Source organism: Colius striatus, chromosome 1 (genome assembly GCF_028858725.1).
Source record: "Colius striatus isolate bColStr4 chromosome 1, bColStr4.1.hap1, whole genome shotgun sequence".
Lineage (NCBI taxonomy): Eukaryota > Metazoa > Chordata > Aves > Coliiformes > Coliidae > Colius > Colius striatus.
This window is the reverse complement of record NC_084759.1, coordinates 58,422,067-58,431,970: the sequence shown is the minus strand read 5'-3', so window position 1 is coordinate 58,431,970 and position 9,904 is coordinate 58,422,067.

Here is a 9,904-nt window from a genome sequence, read left to right as displayed (position 1 = left end):
CTCAGAATGCATAATGCTTTCTTGCAAAGACAAACACCATCACCAGGAACATCCCCCCATCTTCCTGCTTGCTCTGAGACATTCTTGCTGAAGCACATCGTGTGATATGGAGAATCCTTTTGGTCAATGTGGGTCTGTCAGACAGGCAATGTACCCTGGAAGCCTCCTTCCACCTCCAGCCTGTGGGCCTTTGGGCCAGCAGTTGGAGTGGAAGTCCTGATGCTGTGCAAGCACTGCACAGCAACAGGCAAACCCTGCCCAGCAACAGCCAATGCCCTTTTAGCCTCAAATACAAAGCAGGGCAGTGTAAGGGCTGCTAGGAAGAAGGGTCATTCCATTCTATCCAGACCTAGTGCAATCTTCCCTCCTTATTCTGTATCATTTGCATCATGATGATGTCTCATATTATCCAATGCATCAAATTATTTTCTGATGATCTCATTCCTATATTGTTTCATTTCTGAACTCCACTCAAACTTTTCCGCTCACTTAACTAATCCAGACTGCATTGCAATATTTGAGCCTTCCAAATCATACTTTTCTTTTTCCTTTCCATTCTGTTTCTCTTGCTCTTGAAATCCTCTCTTACTAAACCAACTTGCACTACATACTTAAACTGCTTTTCTAACAGTCAGCTTTACACATCCTTGTTAACCGCTATCACTTGTTCCTTGACATATGCACTTCCATATCTTATGCCATGATGTTACTCCCTCATTCCATGCTGTCACCCAGTCTCTATAACAAGAGTCAATTACTTGGGCCCCATCCATCAAGAAGGTCACTCAGGAGAGAGGCAGCATTTTGGATTGTTGGATGTCAAGATAAGTTTTGGATTGGGTCTCTGCCTCAGCCACGGTGTCCTCAAATTTAAAGGCCCTCCTTCCCCTGCACCTGTGATGGTGATGTACAAAGGCTCAACAGGCAGAGACTAAGCCCCTAAACAGTCCTAGGAGCTGCTGGGTCTCACACCAATTCAATGAAATTACTTGCATGTTCAGGAACATCCCAGTACGTTTTACTTCCCAACCCAGGGGTCAAAGTTTTCCTCTTCCCTCTGTCTCCAAATGTGAGTAGACTAGGAGCAGCAAGAAGCTGTCAGGGAAGCTTGCCTGGATGGCAGACCCAAATTAACCAAGGGGATATTCCATACAAGGTGATATTGTGCTCAGCAAGAAAAGCGCAGGGCAAGGAGGAGGAAGTGAGCGTTTGGCAATGGTATAGAAGGAGTTAGAGAAAGTAATTGGTGTGATTGAGACAAACCAGTAACACAGCAGCACACTAAAGCATGCATTTCTCTGTTTAGGCCACTGTATTATGTTACTGTTTGTGTTCTTGGCATATTTTAGGTCTGTGAAAAATCCATTTGATAAATTTTGTTAAAGCATCACCAGAGGAACATGAAATGTTATATTCTGCCATGAGGATGACAAATGTCTCTTCTTTCTCCTTAACCTTTGACTCAATCTGTGCAGAACAAAATAAGTATGTCAGTTTTGTGCTCATAAGCACTTCTCAACTTGCTGCTGTTTTGTATTTGGTAAAAGTCATAGCAGCTACCACATCTAATTTCCAAATCAATTTAAAGAGGAAACCACATAATGAGATTGGACTCATTAAAATGCATTTCTTAAAGGAAAGATATTTCAGTTTACCTCAACTATCTAGTTTTCTGGTTCCTAGCATTCTTCCTAGGTGACTGTGTATGGGGAGCAAGGAGATTAAAGGTTTTCTTGAATCTTTTTTTATTTCCTTAGCTTTAACTTTAGAAAATTAATATATAAAGAGAAAACTCATAGAAGTAGATACTGGGGGCTGAGAGCCCCCTAGAGGCTTGGATAAACAGGGAGTCACCATGGAGTCTGTGCAGGCAGGACTGGGCAGCCAGGACCCTGACCTGCAACCTCAGCTAGGGAGTGGGGCAGGAGAGACAGCAGCCAGGAGCAATCCTAAACCCAGGCATCAGGCACGTTCATAGTGACAAGTCTGAGGTCAAGCTGAGATGCCTGTCATCATAATAGAAGATATTCTTAATCACTCATAGTGATTTTCCTTTTGTTGTAGTCTTTTACGTTTTACAGAGGTGTGGCATCACTGCTGTTCAGGAATAGACCAAGTGGCCGTCACAAAGCCCATGACGATTTTGGGCCTAATTCAACATTATACTCGGCCAGTGTTTCACCATTTAAAGTACAACTGATGTAAAACCAAAAAATATGTTGAGCCATTTGATTTAGTTACAAACTAATCTGTCAGTTATAGAATCACAGAATCACGTACTGGCAGGGTTTGGAAGGGACCCCTAGAGATCATCTAGTCCACCCCCTGCTAAAGCAGGTTTACCTCAATCAGGTCACACAGGAACATGTCCAGGTGGGTTTTGAAAACCTCCAGAGAAGTAGACACCACACCTCTGGGCAGCCTGTGCCAGGGCTCCCTCATCCTCACAGGAAAGACGTTTTTCTTCATTTTCAAGTGGAACTTGCTGTTTTCCAGCTTGTGACCATTATCCCTTGTTCTGTCACTGGGTGCTACAGAAAAAATAATTCATCTCATCCTCTTGGCATCCACCCATTTGCTATTTTTAAGTGTTGATAAGGTTTCTTCTTAGTCTTCTCCAGATTGAAAAGTCCCAGATCCCTCAGCCTTTCTTTGTGAGAGAGATGTTCCAGTCCCCTAACCACCTTTGTAGCCCTCTGCTGGATTTTCACCTGAAATTCCTTGTCTTTCTTGAGCTGAGGAGCCCAGAACTGGACACAGTACTGCATATGTGGCCTCACCAGGGCAGAGTAGAGGGGAAGCAGAACCTCCCTTGACCTGCTGGCCACACTCTTCTTGATGCATCCCAGGATGCCATTGGCCTTGTTAGCCATGAGGGCACATTGCTGGCTCATGTTTAGTTTGCTGTCCCCTAGAACTTCCAGGTCTCTCTCCGCAGATCTGCTCTCCAGCAGGTCACCCCCAGCCTGTACTGGTGCATGGGATTGTTCCTCCCCAGATGCAGGACTCTGTGCTTGTCCTTGTTGAACCTCATGAGTTTCCTCTCTGCCCAACTCTCAAGCTGATCAAGATCCCACTGAATGACAGCACAGCATTATGGTGAATTAGCCAGTCCTCCCAGTTTGATGCCATCAGGGAACTTGCTGAGGGTACACTCTGTCCCCTCATCCAGGTTGTTGATGAAGATGTTGAAAAAGACTGCTCCCAGAACCCATCCCTGTGGTACCCCACTGGCCACCAGCCTACAACTTAACTTGATGATGTTGATCAACACTCTCTGGGTTCTGTCATTCAACCAGTTCTTGATCCACCTGATTATCCATTCATTCAACCCACACTGCCTGAGCTTCTCCACGAGGAAGAGAATGTCTATGGAAGACAACATCAATAGCTTTGCTGAAGTCAAGGTAGATGACATCCAGTGCTTTCTCCTCATCTACCCAGTCAGTTACATTTATTGAACTTTAAATTTCAAAAAAGGAAAGAAAGCTCAGCAGTATAGAAGATATTATTAAACTACCTTTTACACACATATAGTTCAACATCATATAGAAATAAATTCTGAATTTAAGAAAGTAGGAATTTTTTCTGTGACATAATTAAATTTTCCTAAAATAACTCAGATTGCATAATGATTCATAATCGCCATAAGGAAACTGTAACCTGCAGCCACCAAGCTCTGGTCTGGGAGAATTAGCCAGTCCCATGCAGGAGAGCCAATTTGTAATGATACAAACTTTCCTCAGATTCTGAGATGGAACAATGTCACAAACACAGTAAGAAACATATCTCATTCAGTGTAGAATTTTTTGCTTTTTATCATCTCTTAATCTTTAGCTTTTTATGTCTAATTTCTCTATTAGGAAACTTACCTGAGCCCCAATGGGATGCACCAACAGGTGCTGAGGAAGCTGGGGGAAGTCATTGCTAGACCACTCTCCACCATCTTTAGTAATTTGTGGAGAACAGGAAAGGTGTCTGAGGACTCAAGGAAAGCAAATGTCACTCCAGTCTTCAAAAAGGGCAAGACAGATGATCTGGGTAACTAAAGACCAGTCAGCCTCACCTCCATCCCTAGAAAAGTGATGGAATGACTTATCCTGGATGCTGTCTCCAGGGATTTGAAGGACAAGAGGGTCATTGGGACCAGTCAACACAGTTTCACCAAAGGGAAATCATGTTTGACCAACCTTTTGTGAAGGTGACCAATCTTTTATGAAGATGTAACCAAGTGGATAGATGGTGGCAGTGCAGTGGACATGGTTTACCTCGATTTCAGTAAAGCATTTGACGCTGTATCCCACAGCATCCTGGCAGTAAAACTGAGAAAGGGTGGGCTGGATGTTCAGGTAGTGAGGTGGATAGTTGACTGAGTGAAGGAAAGAAGGCAGAGAGTTGTGGTCAATGGGGCAGGGTCTAGTTGGAGGCCTATGTCTAGCAGAGTCCCTCAGAAGTGGGTGCTGTAGCAGTATTGTTCAATATATTCATTAATGACCTTGATGAGGGAACAGAGGGCACTGCCAGCAAGTTTGCTGATGATACTAAACTGGGGGGAGTGGCTGACACACCAGAAGGCTGTGCTGCCATCCAACGAGATCTGGACAGGCTGGTGGGTTGGGCAGAAAGAAATCTAATGAAATTCAGCAAGGGCAAGTGTAGAGTTTTGGATCTGGGAAAGAATAACCCCAGGTACCAGTACAAGTTGGGGAATGAACAGAGCGTAGTGTAGGGATAAAGGACCTGGGGGTCCTGGTGCACAACAGCATGAGCATGAGCCAGCAATGTGTCCTTGTGGCCAAGAAGACTAATGACATCCTGGGGTGTATTAGAAGGGCTGTGGCAGTAGGTCAAGAGAGGTTCTCCTCCCCCTCTACTCTGCCCTAGTGAGACCACATCTAGAATAGTGTCCAGTTCTGGGCCCCTCAGTTCAAGAAGGACAGGGAGCTGCTGGAGAGAGGTCAGTGCAGGGCCACAAAGATGATGAAGGGAGTGGAGCATCTCCCTTATGATGAAAGGCTGAGGGAGCTGAGGCTCTTCAGCTTGGAGGAGACTGAGTGATCTCATTAATGTTTACAAATGTGTAAAGAGTGTGTGTCAGGAGGATGGAGCCAGGCTCTTCTCAGTGATGTACAATGATAGGACAAGGGACAAGGGGTATAAGCTGGAATACAAGAGATTCCAAAGAAATACGAGAAAGAATTTTTTCACTGTGAGGGTGATGGAGCACTGGAACAGGCTGCCCAGATGGGTTGTGGAGTCTCCTTCTCTGGGGACATTCAAAGCTCACTTGGACGAGTTCCTGTGTGACCTACTCTAGGTGGTCCTGCTCTAGCAGGGGGATTGGACTAGATGGTCTTTCGAGGTCCCTTCCAATCCTTGAGATTCTGTGATTTAAGGAAACAGTACACTAATCATCTCTATTAATTATATATTTAATTACATGTGTGTAAGAAATCTAGAGAGAAAAAAACTATTGTTTCACTGCTGTTTGGTAGGATTTGGTCTGATAGTGATTGGTGCTGAAATTCTGTGAAATATGTTTTCTTTGTTACTAAGTGTGAAAGGAAGAGTAACAGACAGTTATAGATCTAGGACTTGCTTTCTACTGAAAACACTTGCCAAACATACTAAAATTTCCTACTTGCTCGAATACCAGCATTTTCTTCCTAGTGTCTGTCATTTCAAAACATATTTTGAGACTTCCTTTGACAAGATTGTCAACTAATTCCTCATTATTCTTAGCCCTACATGTCATCTAAACAGTCTTACTGTGATTTCCTCACTGATTACACCTTAGCTTCTTGCAGGGAAGAAATTGCCTGAGCTTGAACTGTGGGATTATTATGGTTTTGTCACAAATGATTGGTTTTCATACAATAGTCATTCATTCAAAATACAGAAAAAGTAAATATCTAAAAGTAATACTACAGTATTTCTGCTACGGCTAATATTTTGAAATAGCAAAAAAAATCAGCCAGTGGTGCTCAATCTAGAAGAAAGAGTGCTTACACAGTAATGTAACATTATAGTTACAGCCTCCACATTGCCAGTGTAACTCAGATGTGTGTTTTCTACTAAAAATATGTAGCTGAACATAGCTAGCAATGAGTGAAAATAATTAAAAACATAGATAAAAGTCCCTCATCAAGTAAATGATCTGATCTTTGCACCGTATTTGCCTGCAATACTCACTTTGTTCCTGGATTTAAGTAGGAGGACCTATTAACTTGCCTCTCAGCAGTACAGAAAATTAATCCATCCAGTCTAAATAAAGCAATTGTAAATTAAAGGCTTTCTTGTAGATTTGTCACCCTCCCACATCCCTTCAGCAGACAGACAGATACTTATATATAAATAGTAAAATGTGGAGGATGTCAATGTTGCTTGAGACCACAACTCTTTTAGAATTGTATTAACCAGCAATCTGGATTGTTGGGTTTTTTTAAAATGTATTTGTTTAGTGAAAGCTATTACTTTTTCTTGAGTTTTCAGACAAACAAATGGCAACTTGACCTTCAAGGCAGATTTGAGGTTTCATTTAATGGAAGTCCTTTTGTACCTCTTGACCAAACACAAATATATCTCACAAGAAAAGGGAAAAAACTAGAAAAGAAAAATAAATGAAAGGGGATTTGCAATTCACAAAGTTCCATGAGATTTTCTTTTGAGAATGACCTACATACCTACAATAATACTTAACTTTCAGAGGCAGTGTGAGAAATCGTATGAAGAAGGCATCAGAAGTAGCATGATGCTCTACCTACAGAAGAAAATGACAACATTCCTTTTAACTTCGAGGGGGCCAAAATGTTAATATAGTCTCCTTACCCACAGATCTACCATTAATCTCCTATGAGACTGTGATTAAATTATTTTTTCACTGTGACCATTCCCTTAACTGTTGGAAACAGTTTGACAAAAAAGAATTTATGTCAAAGACCATTCCTGGAGATATTTAAAAGAAGTGTAGATTAAGTACTTGGGGACATGGTTTAGTGGTGGGCTTGGCAGTGTGAGGTTAGTGGTTGCACTCGATCTTAAAGGTCTTTTCCAACGAAAATGATTCTGTGATCTGTGATTTGTTAGCATTTCTTGTTTCCCAGCTTTCGATCATTATCTAGCTATCTAAATCTCTTCAGATGTCTTATCTAGTTTTATGGTTTTGTCCAGCTAGCAATGAAGCACTATGACAGTCTCTTGCTTGGTGCCTCTCATTCACCCCCACCCTTGCTAGGATGGCAGGGGCCCCAGTGAGATGGGAGGGAAAAAAGATAACCAAGGATGTTGTGGATTGAGATGAGGGCAGGGAGAGCTCACTGCCAATTATGGTTCCAGGCTAAACAGACTCCAGTACTCGACTTAGAGAGGAAAGTAGGAAAGTTTATTCTACTGCCTACAAGAAACAGAACAGAACAAAAAGCAAAAAAGGGAGTAGGATGATGAGAAAATTACAACCAGCACTTTAAGATCTCCCTCCCCCATCCCTCCTTTCTTCTCTTGCCCAGCTCACTGCTTATGCTATCTCTACCTCCTCCCACCTCAACGGCTCAGGGGGGCAGGCAATGGGGAATGTGGTCAGTGTCTCACAGATGGGCTTTGCCACTGCTCTCTTCTCAGAGGAGGATGACTCCTTGCATTCTTCCCCTGCTCCAATACAGGGTCCCTCCCATGGGACATAGTCGTTAATGAACTTCTCTGGTGTGGATTCTTCCCAGCGGCTGTGGCTTCTGCAGATACAGGATCCCTCCCACAGGACATAGCCTCTTGTGGGTATAATTTTAATGTGGCGTAGGTTCCTCCCCACAGTTATAGCCTCTGTGAATACGGGGTCCCTAAAACGGGACACAGCCTCCTCTGGCCATAGTCACTGCCCCTGGCACGGGGTCTTTAATAAAATGAGTCACTGCCCCTGATGTGGGGCGTTTAACAAAATGCAAAGAAATCACTGCTTTACCAGTCCTCACCACAGGATGCAGGGAAGTCTCTGCTCCAACATATCTTCTCCTCTCTTTCCTCTCTGACCTTGGGGTCCGCATGGTTGCTTCTCCATCTCTCCCCACTCCTCGCACCACTAACAGCTGGAAAAGAAGAAGAGACAGAAGAAAGACGAAACAGGAGGAAACCTCCTCTTCTGGCTTCTTCTTAAAAAGTGATCAGGGAGGCGTCTAATTGGCTCAGCCCCAGAAGTGAGTCTGGCTCAGAGCTGGGGAGAGTTTTGAGCAACTTCTTACAGGAGTCATCTTTACAGCCCATTCCACCTTACCAGAAATGGCTTCATGTCAAACCATAACAACTTGTCATACTTTATGAAATTAGTCCTTCCTGATTAGTTTTATTAATTTTCAGTGAAACAGGAAAAATGATACTTGCCTGCCTTTACGATGCTATTTCAGATCTGTAAAGTTTATTATTAAAAGTTTAAGATGAAAAGCCTAATGAAAGTTCTATATTTTTGGAACAAGTATCGAATGAGTATAAAAGCATGAAAGTCATATTACAAAGTACAACTAAAGCATTTGCCATAATTTAGATTCACTTCATATATGTTTTGACACATAGAGATTTCTCCACAGAAACAATTCATCACAACATATCGATGACCATGAGCTTAGACAAAGATATTACGTGTTTCAATACCATATACTTCCGCTCCTAAGGTTAGTTTTCGGGTTTTTTTCTGAAGCTTAAACTCCATAGAAAATGAAGATTCCCCCATATTTCATTAGTAAAGTAAATATGACTTAATCAGTATTTGAAAAATTGACAAATGTTTTAAGTGTTGTTTTCATCAAAATAATACAAATCTGTAAAGGTGAAATAGTGTTTTTTACTAATACTTATAACAGAATCATAGAATTATAGAATGGTAGGGATTGGAAGGGACCTTTAGAGATCATCTAATCCAATCCCCCTGCAGAAGCAGGTCCACCTAGATAAGGTTGCACAGGAATGTATCCAGGTAGGTCTTGAAGACCTCCAAAGAAGTAGACTCCACAACTGCCCTGGGGAGCCAGTTCCAGTGCTCTGTCACCCTCACACTGAAGGTAAATTACTTAGTAAATAAGTAATTACAATCTAGACAACCATAGCAACACCTATGTTTGGTCTTGAATAAAAATTAAATGAACTGAAAAGTGGGAACAATTTGTAATATTATAAATATTTAGCCTAGTCATCAAGGGTCATTGCCTCATTTGTCATCTAATTATGTGAGTACCATGAACAAGGTAAGTATTTCTGACATGATCAGAGGTTCACAGAAAAGAGCTATGGTAATACACATAGGACTATTAGGTGAACTCATCACAGCAATCCATTACCAGACAGAATGCTCATGTAGATTGTGCAACTAGCTCAGTGACTCACCAAAATAAAAAAAGAGTACTAAGATCTAAGTAAAATAAAATCTTGAATACAATATTTACCTAACTAAATGTCAATTCAGGTGGAAAATTCTATTGAGACTTTAAGGGAAAAAAATCACTCAAAACATCCCAAACCCCCAGTTTTATGGAAAAATAAAGCTTTATCCATCTCTTTTGGTACTCAGTCTGTGAGGGCTTGTCTATTTTGGAACAATCTGATTTCATGAGTGAGAATGTGAATTTACAGTATCTTATGTCTTAAGAAACTCTTTATTCCCATGAGTGTGAATGTGCACATTGAATACACACTAAGGCTGGTCATGTGTCAGTTTACAGAGTACCCACATAGAGATAAATGGAGACACTGGAATTACATGAAGTAACTTTTGGACGAGACACCTTCGAAGAATCAGATTAAAAGTAGGATAAAATCAATTTCTCTTTAGGATTCTCAACTATAAGTCTTTAATACCAATAATAATAAAAATAGGTGACTGGAAAGTTTACTCCAAAAGATAGTTCTGTCACCAACTAATCAA